At 41.7% G+C, this 20816-nt stretch overlaps 1 protein-coding gene across 4 annotated transcripts in view; it reads right to left on the bottom strand.

Moving 5' to 3' along the window:
• col8a2 (collagen, type VIII, alpha 2) overlaps nt 1–20816 on the bottom strand; it is a 416640-nt gene that overhangs the window by 202579 nt on the left and 193245 nt on the right. Inside the window, exon 2 of one of the 4 annotated variants that reach the window (XM_041212889.1) lies at nt 3820–3910. The exons of the other annotated variants lie outside the window; for them this stretch is intronic. The gene's annotated coding sequence lies outside the window, so the exon portion shown is untranslated. The remainder of the gene's footprint in view (nt 1–3819; nt 3911–20816) is intronic. 4 annotated transcript variants of the gene reach the window in all.

The raw sequence follows: 20816 nt of genomic DNA, 5'->3' as shown, positions 1-20816 counted from the left end.
TTTTTCCTATTGTTTTTATGCGTGAGTATGTCATATTTATCAAGGCAAAGAATGTAGCATTGTGGAATTTAATATTCATCTGCTGTGCTCCCATCAGCACAAAACAATCTTGCAGTCCTGGGAATAGCTAAACCACTAGTGAACTACCATCCTCATAATATTTGGTAAATATATTCAGACATGAGGCACAAGAGTTGCTTAATATTACAACAATTATATTACAGTGTGTGGGAATGGATTTTAAAAAAATATTTGGGGGGAATATTGTAAATAAATCTGGGTATCTGTGTGTGATTTAATTAAGCTGGCCAAGGGATTGATAGGATTCAGGTTGTATGGGGGATTTTAAACATGAAAAAGATAGAGGTGTTAAATTTGAGTTATAAGTAAATAGATTAGATCTAACATTTGTGTTTTTAGATAAGTTGAGTTTACTTGAATATCAAAGGGGAGTCAGTGATAAGAAGAAATACATTTGCATCTTGCAGGAGTTCCAAAGGTAAATAGTAGTGGGGATATTGTATTTTATTGACTCAAAAGCAAAGGCAAGACAGAGATGTAAAAGAGTTTATATTTGGAAGGATTTAAGTTTCACACAGGCATGAGAACAAAGGAACCGGAGATAAAAGGGAAAAAAGATAGCTTAGAGTTACTGAGACCTTAGCTAGAGATAACTGGAGCTGTTTTGAGCTGTTGAGCTATAGCTGGAGTTCTGGGCTGGGAGAGGATGCTGTTTGAACCAGCCATCCAGTCAAGCCAGAAAATTACTGGGCTACAACAAGCAGTCTTATTCTGAAGTGGAGTCCACTGCAGAGTAGAAGAGGGAGAGGTCATGTGGTATGCCTTTATTAAAGCTTCAGCAGTTTGCCTTAGATAATATCACTGGATTTCATAGTTAGACATCTATAAGGGAGTGTTGCCTGGAAGATGTTTACTTGTCGGTTTGACCAAGTAGAGAGCTTTTTTGGGGGTGTTTGTAAGACTAACCTTAATTGTGTAACTATAATCTTATGTATTTAAGTTTTCTTTTATTCTTGTTAATGAAGCTTTTACCTTTAATTTTTAAAATCCCAAAAGTGTTACTGGACCTCTTACTGCTGAGATCAGTACATCTTCTCGTTTTCAGAATACAAAAAAAAGGTATGGCCCATAAGCCAAGTTTCCCCCTGGGATTTGGTTTGCACAGCAATTAATACCTGCTGTGGTCATAACAAATATTTTATATTGCTTTTGTGAAGCACCTTGCAATGTGTCATTTTATTAAAGAGTTTATATAAATACAAGTGTTTTGTTGTACTTATGCTGCTGAAGTGTTCATCTTTATGCTAAAGTTTTTGGCTCTGAAATTCGATGGGGCTTCGTAAGGTTTCCTGCCATAAATACAGCAGGAGGCCAGCAGAGCTTCAAGGGAAATGATGTAGATGCCTGGAGACACCAGTTCTCTGGGGGTTCCATTGCTCTCTGGCAGGAGTCTGTGAAACCTTCATAGAATATTAGGGCCATTAAATCTATTGTGGACATCAAGTCTGTCACATATATTTTGATTGTCAAATGGTCATTGCTTATTGAGCATTTTTTTGGTTACAATTGTAAGAGGCTGTATTTTTCTCCTAATAGGTTGATTTTGATTTTATTCAATAATTGTATTGTGTCTCCCTTCGAATTTCTCCAATCACATAGTACCAAACAGAATGCAGCCCATTGGAGGCAATTTTGACTTTGGACAAATAGGTGTTATTGATTTTACTGAGTGCTATCCATCTTCCCCAATTTTCATTTCCACTGGCGTATATGAAGAAATAGAGTGAAAGGAAAAGAGGAGTGACTTACTTGTGTAGGAAGCAAAAAGAGAATGGGAGACACATCTTACTTTGATGAGATGGAGATAAGATATCTAATGAGGAAAGAAAGATCGTTTTGCAAGAAATGAGAAAGAGATCCTGTTGAATTAGTTACAAGAAGGGTAGAGAGGAGGGTAAAAACCCCTTTTCAGAGATGGCGTATGATTAGTTCCACATGAAGCAGAAGGAGCAGTTGTTACATAAGGAGAGGGTTTAACTTAAACAGTCCTGATTTCTCCTCTCACCACTCATACGTAAATAGAATTGTGTTTTGATTTTGATTTCCCCCTTTCTAAGTGGTGGCATATTTTCCCCAACTCCTCAGTTTTGGTGTGATCCAATTTTTATGAATAACTCCACAGCAAACTCGAGATATGGTAAACTCAGAGGGTTAGTGTATTAGCAAAATGTGGGAGGGGGTGTTGCTACATAGCTCCCAGTGCATTTATATGGTAAAAGAGGGATAGAGAAAGAGTTACAGTGCAATGACCACAGAGCAAAGACTTATTGTTTCACTTGAGTCCAGAGTCCAGGATCAAAGTTCAATGGTGTAGTCTTTCATAGAGATCTGCAGGCTGAAGATTGATGCTAAAGAATTCATTTTTCCAGTAGAGATGACTTCCACAATGGGATAGGCATGCAAAGATGCATTAGTTTTGTAAGTGATGATATAGAGTTCCGCAGTCCAGTAGAAACAGTGGAGATGGGGCCAAGACTTTTAAACCTTGACAGAGCTCTGGTTCTGAGCTGCTGCTTGCTGGATGGAGAATGGCTCACTAATTCGCAGTACAGCAAGAGACCAACTAGGGGGGTCATATCACATGACTCCCACCTGTCCACTTTGACTTTGACAAATGATACTCATTGCTTTGTCTGGACTCTTGAGATCGTTAATGCTCCACCCATTAAGAATTTCAAAAGAGATTGCAGAGTCCTTTATCCTTGCAGACAGGTAGAGTCTGGTAGCTTATAAAATGTAGATGACCTTTGTAGAATTCCCTTTGAATTTGATCTCTGCAACCACAGGGTCATTAGCATCTCTTCAAAGATAGAAAGGTGTCAGCTTTACTGATATTGTCAGAAACAAAAACAAAAATTGCTGGAAAAACTCAGTCGGTCTGACAGCATTTGTGGAGAGAAAGACAGAATTGCCAGAAAATTCCTTTTGTTCAGGGTTACAGACAGACATAGCTTCAGCCTGTTTTGGGGTGATAGTAGGTCAAGAAATCAGTCCTACAATTTACATATTAGAGTAAGTGTTAAAAATTCACACATCTAGTGAAAAGCTTTACCAGTTAGGAGCACCAAATTCAGAAAGTTTACCCTATTATCTTAACTTAGTAGGTAGCCTAAGCCACTCCTAAAAAAAAACCTTATTTGTTCAGTCTCTTGTCTCCCACTGCAGCCTCTTTTTTATTCCCCTATCTTTCTTGAATTTATATAAGTATTGGTTACTCTTCACTGAGTGACCATCCATTTCAGACAGCCAAGGAGGTACAGAAGTTGTTTGTCATGAATAAAGCTGATTTTGTAACTTTTTAAACCAATCAGAATTACATAAACTTCAATTCTATAATCCCTTAGCTCTGCTTATTTTCTATTAGATGCTTTCACACTTTTTCAGGCCCTTGTTTGATGCAGAGTATCTCTATAACGTTTACATGACTTGTAGGATCAATGCAAGTCACATATTGTTGTAGTTTGATAGATTAGTATGTAGGGGGTTTGGTGACAAGATATAGGTAATTCCTAGTCAGGGAGAACCGTGGAGATGTTGGGGGGAGGAGGGCAGGTGTTGCCATAAGTTGAGGCAGCAAAAGCTCCATAGGGAGTTGAGTGGAGTGATGTGACCTGTCACCTCAGCAGCTAGTTTATGGATCAGGCTGGTTGTATGTTCTTGAAGTGGGTGGGAAGTTGGCTTGCCTGGAATGAATACTGACTCATAATGCATAACAGAGCAACTTGAACATAAGCTTACATGTATTTCCTTCGTGCTCATTACAGGAAGGCACAGGCAAGCAGCTTGGCGGACACCCACTTGCTTAAAAAATGGAATGCAACAGAAGTACCTATAATAGGAAAAATAAAAGGAAGAAGAGCAGAAAGTGACTGCAACAGATGTGAAATTTTGCACTCTCAGGTGCCAAAATGTAACTTCTTCCAATTATTAAAATCATTTTCTAATATTTTACATATAGCTTGGAAAAATTCTGTGCCACCCTACAAAGAACTGTCGTTATTTGCAGCATATGTCAAGGTAGTTATTGGGCCAGGTTAATAAAAGCATCTGAAACACTGCATTAAATGCACAGCATGATTTCAGATTTTATTGCAGTCAGTTTAATAGCTAGAATCTCACCACATGTGTTTTATATGAAATCTGTCAACAGAAGTGAAAAATTAATTAGAGCCTTGGTGCAACTGGACAAGGTCAATGCCTTAAAGAAAGCAAGAGCGAAGGGCTTCTTTCGTCTGACTTGATCCTGTGTAACTGGCGGCAATTTAATTATCTGCGAGTTTGATTTGAAAAGCCTCTGAGAGAGCACTTTACAACCTTCTTCGGAGATACAAATGTTTGTCCAAGTATGAACAGAATGCCTCCCATATGGTGTTAATCACATCACTGGTGGGGTTATTTGAGGTTAGTTACATTTTTCATTTTCTGTCAGAGCCTTTGTTTTTCTCCCTAAACAAAGTGAAATGTGTGTGCATTACTGATAGAAGCAGATTATCATGCCCGATTAACATACTGATATAGCCTAGCATCGCCAGAGGATGGACCTCCACGTGTTTCTATTGGCATACCTTTGCCCACTACTACAACATAAGAAAGGAACATCTGTAAATAAGGGCAAGGAAAGGTCATCTGGTTCATCAGCACTTACCCTGTTCAAAATAAATGGGTTAATATTTCCCATGTTAGCAGAGAGAGGAATGTCATATGAACATGCCAAGCCAAATTTCAATTGTCACGTGGATGTAAAGTAAGGTATTTTGAGTCATCGCAAAAATATTCCTTTGTCGGTTTCAGTGTCCATGAACAACCATTGGAGGTTGTAAAGGAAGGAAGTTCTTTAAAATAATATTAAAATCATTATTGCAGTCTGAGATCCTCGGTAATCTGGTGGGAGTGGACAGGATATCTATGTCTAAGTTCCTTGCTAGCCTTGTGGCAGTGAATGCAAATGATTTCCTGTTGTTCCTGTGGGGGAGCTGTATCTAAATTCACCGATTATCTAGTTTGAGGTCTCTGAATTTCCCACTGTGTGAGCTGATGAATGGTCCAAATGAGCTTCATTGTGGCCTAGGGCAGATACAAATAATTTCCTAGTTATTTGTGCATGGCTACATCCAATATACACTTGTCAGCTAGTGAGACTCTGAGTTCTGACATGCAGAACGTATCAGCTGTAAGTTGGACGGTGATCTGGGGAGTACCAATGTGCCCAGGTTTGCTAGATGGTCTTATGATCCCTTCCAGTCTTTCGCTTTGCTTGTATTTTTTGACTGTTTTCTTCTATTTTCAGGTTTTGGGCTGTCCAAAAGTACTTTAGCTCAAAAGACAAGGAAGACTAAGCTTTGGGCATTGTTATAGTTACTGGCAGTCTGCTGTTCAATTGGCTGTTTAACTGTGAGGACTTTGACTAATCTTAAATATTAGCCTGGAAATGAGAGTCTCATTCTTGCTTCTCTCATGTTGGGCCTCAAGTCCAGATTCATATGACACTGCTTGCATGGGTGTGGGGGAAAAGTGCTTTGCGCTGAAAGTAAAGTTGCAATGTTAATACAAACTGGATAACATGAACATCGTATATATAGCATGCAGAAGCATATTGCACTTCATCAGAAATAAGCACTATTTATTCAGTGAAAATATATTGGTTCCATTAACACCAATAAAGTTCATTCTGCTTCTTAATATTAGTGCAAAGTTTTAAGATAGATTTACTCAGTTTACAGTCTTCAAAAATAGAATTTGGCAATGAGATTCACATAAGCAATATAGCTTAATTAATTTTCAATGCACTATTTATATTATCTGGACAACCACATATAGTTAATTTTTATTCTTTCTCCTCTCCCTGTGTTCCAACATCATGCACCAATCCTCAAAATAGTGAATATATATGACCTACATCTTGGGCACTTTTGATGAGGCCAACAGGACATACAAAGACTATCTGTGGTGAGTTACTCTTTAGTTGTCTCTTTCTTGCTATGTAAAAATACATAGGCCTTAAAATTCAGCTGTGCAGTGCCAATTTATCAGCACTCAACATATTCCTAATCCTCCAACGTGGTCGGCCAGAAGCGTATGTTCATTAGGAACCAAAATTGTGCTATAATGGTATAGGCCAAAAAATCATTGTATAGTGTCCATGTCTGAAAGAGGCATTTTTCTTTATTCTTTCACAGAATGCGACTGTTGCTGGAAAGTCCAGCATTTGTTGCTCATTGCTAATTGCCCTTGAGAAGGAGGTGGTGAGCCACTTTCTTGAACTGCTGCAGTCCAAGGGATGTAGGTACATCTACAGTGCTGTTAGGAAAGGAGTTCTAGGATTTTGACCCAATATCAGTGAAGGACTGGCAATATAGTTCTAAGTCAGGATGATGTGTAGCTTGGAGGGGAACTTAATTTGCATGTCTTGGTGTTCCATGCGTCTGCTGCCCTTGTCTTTCTAGGGAGTAGAGGTCCCACGTTTGGAAGGTGCTGATGAAGGAGCCTTGGTGAGTTGCTGCAGCACACACTGCTACCACTGTGTGTCGGTGGTGGAGGGAGTGAGTGTTTAAGGTACAGATAGGTTGCTGATAAAGCAGGCTGTTTTGTCCTGGACGGTGTTGAGCTTCTTCAGTGTTGTTGGAGCTATACTCATCCAGGTGATTGGGAAGTATTCTATCACACACCTGATTTGTGCCTTGTAGATAGTGAACAGGCTTTGGAGAGTCAGGAGGTGAGTTACTCACAACAGAGTTCCCCGCTTCTGACTTGTTCTTGTAGCCATCATATCCATATGGCTAGTCCATTTAAGTTTCTAGGGTGAAAGATAACCCCAGGATGTTGATGGTGGAGGATGGTAATGGCAATAAATGTTAGGGGGAAATGGTTAAACTCCCCCTTGTTGGAGGTGGTCATTGTCTAGCCCTTGTGTGGCGCAAAGATTACTTGCCATTAAGCATTTATGTATGTAAATAAAGGACTGAATGCCTCTTTGAGACCCCCACCGGAAAATTGGTTTGTCCAGAGGTATCCAGTGCCTGTGAGCTGCCTGTTGCTGTCTGCAGTTCGCTGGCTCAATAGAAATGAGGTGCAAGACCCAATACTAGGGGCACCTCAGGCCTCTCCACTCAATAACCGTGATTTACTCCTGTGTGCCGAATTTCTAGATTCCTAGGTTCTGTTCCAGCCCGCACTAATTTTCATTCAGCCATTAACGTAAGCAAGTGTGAGTCTGTGAAGGAGAAACCCAATTTGAGTTTACGCATTCGTTTTCCACTCCCGCTTACCAACAGGAAAATCTATCCAAAGGAATTAAGCATATGAACAATTTGTACAAATTCATGCCCCACCACAACATAGCACAACAAACTGCACTGCAAGTCTATTAATCCATTCCATTGGCTTAGCTTAGCTGGAAAGCACATTTGAAGTGGTTTAGTAATTCAAGCAGCCACGTACTTTACTGCCACCCAGAAGATCGAGATATCAAATCACGCAGCTGCCTAAACTACTTGGCTAGTCAAGTGGGTTTTGTCTGTTATCAAACCATCAGATTAAGCATAACATGAAAGTGGTGCATTCCATTTGAAGGAGTGGAAAACCTGGCATCATCTGGCTCCTTCCAACTTCAACATTCCTCTTGCCAACCAGTTACTGAATGGCATTGGGAGTAATCTTAGAGCAGTTCTGTCTAATGTTACAGGCCAACAAAGGAATCAACAGTGGACAAAAATAAAGTGGAGCAAAAAGACAAAGTAAAATAGGGTAGCTTTTTTGGGTCCAACAAAGGTGCATGCATAATGGACAAGTAGTCGTGTGAAGTTAGCCAAAAGTGCAGTAAATGCTTTTCCTGTGATCAGGGCATTTGTTTAGAGGGAGCTATGGTAACTAGAGTTATAGCTTTCTACATTGAGTTAACCTAACCAGGACTGGAAAACTCGTGCAGTAGAGCTTCCTGAATAACTGACAAAAATTATGACAAAATTGAATCACACCAAAACTGAGGGGTTGGGAAATACACCACCACTTACAAAGGGGGAAATCAAAAATCAAAAACAAACAGGGCTGTTTAAATTAAATCCCGTCCTGTCCGTGACACAGTTAACCTATTTAAGGCTATGAGGACTTCATTAAGGCCAACTGAACGGTATCCAACACCCTACAATACTTTATACTCTTATCAAGTCACCTCTAAGTGGATCCTACTCTAAGATAAATAGACCCAGATCCTCTACCTTAACATCATACGCACCTTGGTTGTGTAACCCTTAATACCCTTACCTTACAAAAACCTGGCAATCTCAGTTTTGAATTTTTCAATTGGGCCCTGAGCCTCAATAGCTTTATGGTGGAGTGAGTTCCAGATTACCACTATCCTTTGTGTGAATAACTGCTGGATGCAACATTGTGTGTTTGCTTATTATTGGCAGAAATCCAGGGTAAAATCTCTGCCCATGTTTGTGTTCGATTCTACCAATATATCTCTCATGTATTTTGTGATAACAAGCATACTATTTGCCCATGAACACAGATATTTTCTCTTCTCAGCCAGCTTTTACATCTAAACCTATCCAACATAAGGCCTATGCAATCAGGGTAGTCACTATCAATTGACCTATAAACAGCATTTGCCCTTGTTCTATTATCATATCATTGGTTAGCTGCAAAATAAAATCACTGTTTTGAGCTTGAGCAACTAATATTAGAAGTAATTGAGCAACAATCAATTAATGGCCAGTCAGTGTGAAACACGCACTGCAGCACTCAGCACTGCCGGGGTGGAGGTGGGAGGAGCACGAGCACGGAAGTTTGCGCGGGTTTGCGCAGTAAAAGCTCCCCTAGGGCACAGAGCTGCCCCAGGGAGCTGAAGATTATCCAAATAAAAAATAAAGATATTAAAACTTTTTAAAACGTGTCCCCTCATGTGGCAGTAAAAATGTTCAATTAGTTACTTCATTAAGGGCCTTTGCAGGCCGCTTAATTGTCGGCGGGCGCACTGCCGACTCACTTGCGTGCCAGCTGGCCAAAATATCGCGTGAGTGCAACATGACATCAAGATGCTCGCCCGAGGTCACTGCGCGTCATTTTACGCTTGTTCAGGTCAGGTGCCACCCGCCTGGTGAGCGCGATATTCTTTCCCTATAGTTAATGTGATGAGATGTGTCATTGCAACTTGCTAAAGATATTGTCAGCCACATAAGCTAAAAGATTTTTATGTTTAAGGCCCATAAATAATGTGCTACTAACTCAGCAATTTCAGAAAGATAGAACTCTAATAATTCAGGGATCTTGAAGGATCCTTTCACAGACACTCAAGGTGCAGGATATATTTTAAAAATGTACACTGTGAAAGGGAAGATAAAAGTATTACCTAAAATGTTGCATCACTAACAAACTACAAATTGCTTTTAGATGGCACCTTTAATGCAGCATAGCGCCTCAAGTGGCTTTACAGAAGAGTGTTCAGACAAAACTTGACACCAAGCCAAAGAAAGGGATATCAGGATGGGTGTCATAAAGGTTGGTCAGAGGTAGATTTAAGGAAGATCTTAGAGGAGTAGAAAGGGGTGGCGAAGTGGAGAGGTATAGGGAAGAAATTCCAGAACCTAGGGTCTAGATGACTGAAGTCATGCCCACCAATGGTGGGGCAAATAATGGGTGATCCACACAAAATCAGTGATTGAGGAGTTCTGCTAAGGTTGTAAGGTTGGTTGAAGTTACAGATAAAGCGAGGGCCGACACTATGGAGGGATCAGATGTCATTTTGATTAGAGCTATTTGAATCACAGCAGTAATAAGAATCATCCTCATGGAAGCCCTAAGTGCCCATCTTGTGTGCTCATTTACTTGTCTTAGTGCCGGTATGAAGTCTTTCCTCAGTGGCTACAGCTTGGGATGCGGAAGGCTGCTAAGTGTCCATTGAGGACACTTCAGATGGCCATGCTGGGTGAGTTTGAGCAGCTGTGGGCCTTGGGAGATCAGCTGCAGGCTACAACATCTCAATTTGGGCCGAGGCAACCTGTCCCAGCTGGCTGGCAGTCACTCAGAAAGCCATGGGCTGGCGGAGAAGATGGAATTCTATAATAGATGCTTCTCCCATGGAGTGAAACCTGCTCTCCTGGGACTAGGCCTCCACGCTCCTGCAACCCTGCACACAAACAGAGTGCAGGTGCGATGTCACGTTTTTGAAGCTACTGACAACAGTGGGTCCCCAAGGTCAATATGCAGCCATCTTAGTTTCTATGGTATCTGTGAGAGTTATCAGGAGAGGCACCATGATGCTGTGTCGTTGCCATGTTGATGGAGCTGTATGCTCACATTAGACAGGATGGTCTCCATGCTCTGTACAAAGCCTTGGCACAATTATTACAGCCAGATCCCCCCATGCTCTGTGAAGTTGTGTGCAAGCTTACTGGCTGGATCCTCTTTGCCCTTAACATTTCCTGGGCCTGAATTTTACCTTTGGCGGGCCCGGGAGTGGCCGGGAAATGGACTACCGACCGCAATCGGCGACAGGCCGCGATTTCTCCCAGCCAGCCAGCGTGAAACGCACGCTGAAAAGCTCAGCGCTGCCGGGGTGTGGGTGGGAAGAGGGCGGGCGATGACATCACCGCAGGCGTGGTTAAGGACTGCGAGAGAGCTCCCTGAAGGCAGCCGCCTCAGGGAGCTGCAGACCTTCAAATGATGAAATAAAAGTTTAAAAAGCTCCAAAAAAAAATCCACGCATCATAATCAATCACCTGAAAACATACCACATAAAAATGCCAACAACAGATATTTAATTTTATTTTATTTCATAATGGAGATTGTATCCAGCCCTTGGATGAAGTTTGATGAAAAATGTAATGGTCGCCTGGCCGATTCGCTTGTTCGCCAACCGTAAGGTTGGACGGGCCACGAAATATTGGAGACCATAGCGTCGTTAGTGGGCTTAGTTGGCCTCTTAATCGTCGGCAGGTGTGCTTCCGACTTTAGCGTGCGCCCGCCAAGCAAAACATTGACCGAGTGCGTGATGATGTCGGGACACTTGCCTGATGTCATTTCGCGCAATTTTACGCCCGATTGTGTCGGTCGCATGCCCGCCCACAGAATGTAAAATTCTGCCCCTGGTATATTTCCATCAGCCTAGTTCAGTAGCCTGAGCCCTCAAAGTTAATATCTGAATCCTGTGCAGCAGATGTTAGGAGCCTTTGCCCTCAAACAAGCTAGCACTTCTGATCTTCCATCGCTCTGCTCTAGTTCCTCCACATTTGTGCCCAGTGTCAGGGAGATATAATAATGTCCACACCTTTATTGGAATTTATTGTAAAATAAAGTAATAGTGGGAGTGTCGATATGTGTCTGTGTGTGTGTGTGTGTGTGTGTGTGTGTGTGTGTACGTGTGTGTGTGAGACTTAATTGCATTACAGGCAGCTAGTCTGGGTGCTTTGATGTAAGAAGAGAAGTTAGGTTTGAAATGTTAATTAGGTAAACATGGGGAAGTTTTAGAATATGAAGTGTAAAGGGGGGGCAATTTGCATTTTTAAACAAACTAGTGTGGCTTGAATTCAAAAGTGGTGGTGTAGTGTATACCTAGCCAGCAGAAGTAGTAAGAAGAATTACTGGCAAAACTTGGTGCTATGAGGGATTTTTATTATCAGGAAGGTAAAGTCCAAAGACATAGTGAAACAATAGGTATTTGCATTCGAAGGGGAAAATATGTATAAGGGAGTGAAGGCTGTGCGTAAGGGAAGGCAGTCTAAGATTTAACAAGTGTGAAATGCCTTCAGTCTGTGTATACCAAACTACTGCCTCCAGGGACTGAAGTTAAGAGAACTCACTTTGAATTTGACTGTTCAGGGTATTGTTTAATTTGCCTGGGTCTTTTAAAAATATGTGTCTTACTGTTGTCTTAATGGAAGTGTTACTGGGAGTCAGATGAAATAGGGGGTTTAGAAGTTAGAAGTTATCATAGTAGTAATTTGTAGATCTATATATGCATTTAAAATCATTTCTTCTATTAATAAATGTTTAATCTAGTTTTGTAAAAACCTATAAGACTCGGTGGTCTTATTGCTACTGAATTCAAGGCACACATTTCAAAATTTATACAAATTGCAAAACAAGTTGTGGCAATTGTTTCAAGCTTCCCTTTAGTATTTGAACAACTCAGCATTTACCATTGGCTATGCAATAACACCAGTGATTCACCATGTGAAGGCCTGTTCTCTAGCTCGCCTCCCAGGTATGCATTGTGTCAGTATCTGAGCTGTTGCTCGCAAAGGTGAGATCGAGTGATGTTGAATCATCAAGAAGGTCAGCCTCCTCTTCCTGAAGCAGCAGATGTATGCCCACCCCTCTTCATGTCCAATGGCTGGACGAGGGCCACCAGAGGATCATCAGAGAACTGGGGGACACAATCTAATGACCCAGCAGCCAGTTCTCTCCTTACAACTGGTTGTTTGCAGCCAGGGTACCTTCCCTTTAGTGATATCAGAGCCATCAAGTGGAATCATCCCAGCTTTGCACAAAGCGTGATAGCGGGTGGGAAAAATGACATATTTCCCGCCGGCTGCAATGGCAGCTTTTCACACCATGTTATCCCAACCTGCTGCATTAATTATGCATTATTGGGATACACATATCATTATAAGGCCAGCCCGCGTATTTCACAGCAGCATATATAAGGCATCCATTTGGCGGGCTGCACTTCGCTCGGGACTTCAAGGTTTGTTTGCCGACCTTGCTTCGGTCAGCACTCGCAGTCATCAGCGCCAGGCTTCACAGGCAGCACCACATCACTTTTAGGTTTCGATGGTGGACGGGCTCTGATTTGCCTGCCATGCCGTCACCTCGTCGCTTTGTCACACCAGGCAACACATTTAAAGTACAGCCACACTCAGAGCTTCTAGTCCAGGACTGCAGCAAAGAAGACATGGCCCCGAAAGGCAAGACATTTACAGCCCTCGACTGCCTTTTAGGTGCTGTGGAGACACGCTGGATGTCCTCTACCCCGCTCTGGCTGCAGGAGGGGCAGCTACATTACTACACTGGCTTAGTAGATAATGGGATTGGTGATCAGTGCCAATGCTGCACCGAAGTGGTTGGCCAATGCGGATAGAGGATGAATGATCTCATCCATGCAGCCTGAGTATGGCAACCTTCTCATCGCTCTGAACTCTCACTCTCAAGCCCATCACACATTCACTGGTATCTCACTCACTGCCAGCTCAAGGGACATCACCACCCATTCTCACACACATACCCTCACATGTCCATCTGGCCTCATCTCCTCTGGGACTGCCACCTCAGCCCTCACCATCTTGAGGACTCTTGCACAGATCAACATCTGCCGCCTCACACACCCTGGGATACCCTCCTTCCCCAGTACAGCTTTCATCCTGCAGCCTCTTCTCTTGCCTGAAGCCACTTCTTCCCCTTCCCAAGCAAGGCCTTGCCCTGCAGCTGTTGAAAAGCCACCCACATATGGCTGATCTGGTAGGTAGAGACCTGCACTGTGAGCCCTCCTAAAAGCGATGTGGTGCTGCCTGTGAAGCGTGGCGCTGATGACTGCAAGTTCTGACCGAAGCAAGGTGGGTAAACAAACCTTGAAGTCCCAAGTGAAGTGCAGCCCGCCAAATGCACACCTTAGGTATGCTGTTGTGAAACACCTCAGCATGTTTTCCCACTTACATGGATGGACGATCCAGCGGAGGTTGGGGGGGGGGTGCAGAATAAGTCTGGTGGGCTGGCCTTATAATGATATACAGACATATTAAAATGAGGTTCCCAACGTCTGATGGTGGGGAACGTGACCCACCATCGACGGGCTGAGCCGTCGATCACAAACTGGTTTCACAACTGTGAAACCGATTTTTGGCCTTCTCGCTATGTTGTCCACTCACGCCACTGAACACGCCCATTGCCAGCGGGCATGGAAAATCCTGGCTGCTCCTCCTCACAACAACCTTAGACCCCCAACCCCACACAAGTGTGTGCAGCCAATGAATAGTGCTGGCAATATGCATGACTCTTGATAATTAGCACACTGCACAAGTATTTTTCCTCCCTAGGACAACACTAACAGCTGGGTGGAAAGCATGCCCCAGACCCGGCACCCACCATCCTGGACATAATCAAATTGAATAATGTTTTCAGTACTGCAAACCTCCCTGGTTCAGCTTGCTCCCATCTCAAAGGATTGCCCTCAACATGTGATTTGAATGAGATATGCAATGTGTTAAATTCTGAAATTGGTTACAGAAAATTATCCATTAACTGCTTCTGCTTCTCAGCACTCTCGCTTTCCATCTATGCTCTTTGCCAAGTAGCGTGTTGGTGTATCTGTAGTTAAAATGATACTGTCAAAAGTAGAATTGTTCCCAGAAGAACCTAGATGATCCCATGGAAGCTTTAGCCACTGGAAAATTGTGGAAGATCAATTAATTTGTTCTGAAACCTGTGGTTTTATGGATGTACATGCCATATGCCAAAGCACACAAATATAGTTCAGCGTGCAGATTGTTGAGAAAAGAGGGATTTCAGCACAGCAGAGTATCCCATTCAAAGTTGCAGCACCATAAAAGGTAATGCTGGCTACTGAAGTTAATTAACTGTAATTAATCTTCCTTGTCTCTTCACAGGGCTGAATTTTGTTTTGCAACAGCACTGACCTAGCTGTGTAATTGCTCTTCCCAATAGTGGAGCAGTGATTTTCTACTCCTTTCCACCTCCAGTGTTTACACTTGAAATTTGAGCAATTACTCTTCAATGTTAACAAAGGACAAGTCTTTTCAATTTTTCTCAATTCCTTTTATGATCAATTTTCCATTTTAGCAGAAACACATTGTTACCCAGATCTAGTGTTTCAGTTCAAACCCAATCCAGACAATGGGGATGAATTTATCATTAAAAATTGACAAGTAGGGTTAAAAACTAGTCAAACGCTAGTGAAAGAATAGAAAACAGCAGGTAGTGATAAATCACCATCCTATGTCTGGCCTATTCACTTTAGAGTTCCTCAGCAGTGCGTTCTGTATCCTCTGATGCTCCATTCATAGACAACATAGATACTTCATGTAATATTACAAACATTTCTGACATCAAACATCAAACTAAGCTGCCAGACACCCAGTGATGCACTTTGGTGTATGGGACATGAAATTTTTAGAATGGAAGGACATCATTGCCAAAGGCAGGAAATGAAAAAGTTGTTGCTGGAATTAATGTTCACTAAAAGTATTCATTAAGTGCAAAGTTATTCAAGTCCTAGAATATATCTCAAGTATATTTGATTACATCTTCAAGCAGTTATTACAACCGTATTTAAACTGTTAATAGGACATTCATTTATGAGATGTGAGTGTCATTTCAAGGTCGGCATTTGTTGCCCATCCTTAATTGCCTTTGAGAAAGCAGTGGTGAGCCACCTTCTTGAACCACTGCAGTTCATTTACTGTACGTACACTTACAGTGCTGTTTGGAGGGGAGTTCAGCTTTTTGATCCACCTCCCCCACCATCACTCACCTGTGGCCTGGGATGTATCAATGATCCTCACCAGTGGCACTGCCATTCAATAGAGCTACCTATGTTTGGCTGGCAGCTGTAGGTGGGTGGGACTTCTGCTCCTAGGCTCCTTGATCCCAGTAAGGGATCACTGTCCAGTTAAGTGCTAAGTGGCAATAACTTCAATGGGCCTTCCCTAAAAAGCGGCATGGGTCTCCCGCCAGTGACACCCCTGTCGCCCCCATTTAATCCAGACCTTTATCTCTGCCAGCAAACCACCAAATATGTTTCATGAGGGCTGAATTTACTGGAGACAGTGCTTCTGCCCCCTTGCTTAAAAGTCACGGGTGGGCCCGCATTCACTTGGCCGATGACCCTTTGATTGGCTAAAGGCTGGATGTTCGCCCCTCACCAAGAGGAAGTCCCACCTCTGAGAACTATCAGCCTATTGGGGGCTGGCAGCTCATGTTCTAGTAGCACCACTGGGAGAGGTGGCCACTACTGAGACTGCAGCAAGGTCAAGGGGAATGCATGGCATTAGAGACAGTATGAAAAGTGAGTCCGGGGTCACGCCAGCGCCAGGCTGGCAGGGTTTGGCAAGTGGGTGAGGGGGGCATGGTGGAAAGGGCAAGGTGGAAACACGGGGTGGGTGGGGAGGGTGGCTTGCAGGTTGGTAGGGCTATTCTGATAGGCCTGGGGTACCTATTAAGGAGCCCCTCCACCCACAGCCTGGCACCAAGGTTCACCACATTTCACTGGGGACCAAGCATGGAGCCCTCCTGCCGTAGGTAAAACAGCGGGAGAAGGCCCTAGGCCATTTAAAGGCCTCAACTGGCCCATGGACGGACCAACTAACACCTCCCCCACCACTGTTAAAACACCCACGGGGTAGGCGGGTGGGCAGGTGCTGCTGGACTGACATCACCATTCCCAGTGGGAGATGAGACATATAATTCAGCCCTCTGAGTTAAGGGGCAGCAGGTACTATAGGCACACACCTTCTGTAGTGTATTTAAAATAGAACAAGTTGCATATTCCAGTAATGCCAGACACAAAATAGCCAAAATACATAATCATACCAGCTTTATAAACATATATCCAAATGAGGCAACTTAATGTATCACAATCATATGATTTTGTTTAAACTTGTATAAGAGTACAGCCCTGTTAGTGGCTTTCGAATTTGAATTTCAGCAAAAATGAAGTCTTTATCACTTTTGTTCTAAGACAAAGGTGTCTTAGTATTTTAGTTCATGAACTGCATAAAAGGATACAGTGAAGCTATGGAGGGAAAATAAAAAGTTTAAATCCATGTTTGAATACAATTGCATATATTTCAAGTTATTGACACTAACTGATTTTGCTATTCAGATTTAGGAATTAGCAGTGCTGAGATTAGCCCTTTCCCGCCCTCCAGGTCCACAATATTAAAACCAGCAAATGAGAAATCTAAAATCAAATTTTGACTGAGTTGCCTGGATTTGAGAGCCAGATCGGTGGGGCTTGGGGCTATAAATGGTTCATAGGCTTCAGAGTGAACCCTCCACATCCTCATTCTGCCTCCATTCTAGTGTCACTTTGATGTTGGTGTATTTGAGAAGCCCTTTGCTTAGGTGCAAAAGACCCAACCCGTTTCAATAGCATAGGCATTCGTAAATTGTGCTGGTCTTTTGCACCAGGTAAATAATCTCTGTAATAACTGCTGGTTATGGTATGGTATGACATATTACTTTTCCCCCTGGCTCCTAGACATAGTGTCCAGTAATGCTGTCCTCTGATTTTCAGTGTTGAAATCAAAACATTGCATAATCCCCTAATCTAATTCACTCTTTACCATCATGTCAAAACTATGAAACTCCTTGCTGTTCTTATTTTCCCTTCCGCTTGTAGGATTTTAGAACCCAAAGTTTGCATAGTCTGATTATCTGTTGATATAATTCATGACCTCTTTTCGTGCCTGGGTAGTTTCCTGCACTGTGGAGCTTCGATCTTCAAATAGGTTTCTCAGTTCAAACAGGGCAGCTTATTAGTTCTGCTCTACAATATGTCACATCTTTCTCTTTGAGTAATGCTAAACTGTTAAGTTTATCTTCCTGCTGATGCGTTATATAATTAGGACAATGAAGATATCCATCTACTGTAAGAAAAACTTAATACATGATTGAAAACCGCAGCGTGTGGAACCTGTCCCATATGCAAAGCCATTAGTTGTTGGCTATGGGGCCTTCCTTGTTCCTGCAGACAGCCATTTCCTTTTGAATATCCTCTGTCTATCACACTACTGACCACAGCTTCTCATAGACTACACACAGTGTATTATGCACGCAACTTTCTTGCTTCAGAAAAACCCATAGTTCTACAAAAAAACGATGTATGTTTGCAGTTTGTGAGAAATATAGTTGGTATTTGGTTGAACATATTATTCTTTGATTTTCTTTCTCGCCATGTGTTACAACATCTAAGAATGGAACCATTCATTTCTAATGACCCGTTTGACAGCTAACTGAATGCCTCTTGCTTTTTCGAGCCCTTGTTATCAGGTCCAGTTGTTAAGTAGATGAAAAGAAATGTCTTTTGACACAAATTAATGGGGTTGACATGCCAGCTCGGTGAATAAAAATTGACATTCACTGACAGAGCCTGTTTTTACTGAAATGACTCAAGTCTGATATTTTCCTGCTTGAAACCATCCTAAATAACTCAAGAGAAAGGTCTTTTCAGATCTTTGCTGCGATGATATGTGCAACCTTCTTGTTCCCACATTACATGTACATTTTTATTGTATACAATGAAAGTGATGTACAATTTTGCTTCAGTAATGCAGGCACCAGCCCATAGATCAGGTTTTCATGCAAATATTCAACAACTCAGCAGTTATATTGTGGTGTATAAATGTGCTAATAACATAAGCACAAATATATGCCCACTAATCCTATCAAGCTATTTTGCTCTGAACTTTATATTACTAATAAGTAACTGCAGAGGGTTTTGTATATGAGTGAAGAACATTTAGTGTAAAACTGAAAACCCTTGCTCTAATAAGCACACAGAAAGATAGCTATTTTATGTTGTGCATTCTAAAAAAGAATTCTTATTAAGATGAAGGATGGGTTAGTAAGTCAACTTCTGATGACCAATTCTGAAATACTTGTTTTTCTTTTTTATTGCTTAATGTTAACTTCCAGAATTCCCAGACCACATAGCTGTAGAGCAAATCTTCCATTACTGAGCCCCATAAATATCCTGTGTTCTTTTTTTAAATTCCCACAATGATTACAGGTCGCAATGATGATAACAGTGTAAATGATGGATGCTTTTTTCATCCTAAGTTAAAGTGGTCATTGTATAATGAAACCAGCTTTAAAGTCTTTAACCAAATGACAACTATAAATCAGAAAAGGAACTAATATGTACTGATGCCGCAGAATTATGGTATGTAGAAGAATGGTAAAACAGGTAATAGAAATGTAATTGGGCAGTATGCTAAGAACAAACTTCAGGGGCAGAATTCTCTGGTCGGCGAGCGGAGGTGGGGCCCGCTCACTGATGCTTAAAATGATGCACGATGATGTTGGGCATGCGTCCTGACCTCATCGCGCGTCATTTAGATTGCCAGTTCGGCGGGCGCAAAACCGAGCCAGCTGCGCACCCGCTGAACTGTCAAAGGCCTATTAAGGCCATTTAAATAGTCATTCACTCAATTAACTGAGCTGCCCATCCAACCTTAAGGTTGGTGGGCAGGCAAAGAGCCCAGGCGGCCTTCGCATTTCTCATGAAACTTCATGGATGGGCGGGATGAGCTCTCATGCAGTGTTTTAAAATGTAATAGAAATTTTTACATTAATTCTTTGACATGTCCCAGCTCATGTGACAGTGTCACATCAGGAGATATGTTTCAAAAGTTTTTTCCTTCCTTTGTTTAAACTTACACATGTCAAATGGATCTCCCTGAGGCACCTCCGTGTCTCAGGGAGATATCTGTGCTCTTCTGTGCGCATGCTGGGGAAAACTTTTCCCCAGATTTACTTTCCAAACAAATGGTTGTGGATTTCAATCATAATGCTGTTTGTCAAAAGCTGACATACAGTACACTTTAGATAAAATATAGCAATCCATTCATACCTGGCTCTGTGTAGCTCATATATGACTCGTTGACTGTATATACATAAAGCTGTTGTGTTTAGAAAAATTGCTTGTCAGAAAATATGTCAAGTTGCATTAAACTTAATTTTAATTGATAAACTTAAAAAGAATGTCATTGATGGGGGTGTGAGTTTTCCAAAACAGAAATCCTGGCAAAAATTTTCTTGCCATCAATGGGAACTCTTTTAATCAAACATATCAATGTCCAGCATTATTCACCTTTTACTGTGCTTTAAATAAGTATTTATTGTAAATTGTTTGATGATAATTTTTTAGATTGTCAAATTATGAAAGTTCTCAAAGATGTGCAATAACTCGCGAACATGCCAGCGCTTCTGCAGAAAAGTCCCTTTGCTAATTAAAATTTGAGAAGTTGAAGAGTTTTTCAGCAGCATACCAGCATTAATCAGATGGCAATGTCATGGCAACAAAGTCATTTAAAACATTTTATTTTAAGGATACGGGTTTAGAATTTACCTTTGACAATATCATAGAAATCTTTAATGCATCCATATGACATTCCTTTGTTAAAGCAGGCATTAATTGACACCTCTAGTACAAAGCAAACTAAGGAATTTGATAAAGACGCTTTTGGCAACCACCATTCCTAGGCAAGTACCAGAAGAGTATATCAAAGTATTTCTGGAGTTTATTCAGTAAATAGTTGAATCATTATTCATTAGGGAGCATTAGTTCTTCAACAAAAATTCAGAGTGCTTTGTAGTATACTAGCAATAGTAGGCAAATTAGCCTGTTTAAACAGTTAACATCTTGTGAGCTCAATTCAGCAAACTTCACAAGGTTCATTGACATTGTTGCATTATCATCTAAATGCCTGAGAGAATAAATAACCATCTGGGAGATTGGTCGCTTAATGTCAAGCACCCCCATCACAAATTCCATTATTAAAAGGCATTAAATCAATCAAGTCCCACAATTTATTGCTCCAGTTATTTTAACAAATCTGGCTGTTAATCTCAAACATTTTGCAAAGACTGTCTGGTTACCCTGGCACTGAAGCGAACCTTATTACACATTATACTATGCTTTGGCACCAGAGGCTGTCTCTTATGTTTTGAACACTGTGAGAAGGAAATACGAGATGTCATTCTTGTCTGTGTGTCTTTCC

The sequence above is a fragment of the Carcharodon carcharias genome, chromosome 19 (genome assembly GCF_017639515.1).
Source record: "Carcharodon carcharias isolate sCarCar2 chromosome 19, sCarCar2.pri, whole genome shotgun sequence".
Classification (NCBI taxonomy): Eukaryota; Metazoa; Chordata; class Chondrichthyes; order Lamniformes; family Lamnidae; genus Carcharodon; species Carcharodon carcharias.
Note: the sequence above shows the minus strand (reverse complement) of the source record. Positions and strands in the feature narration are given on the sequence as shown.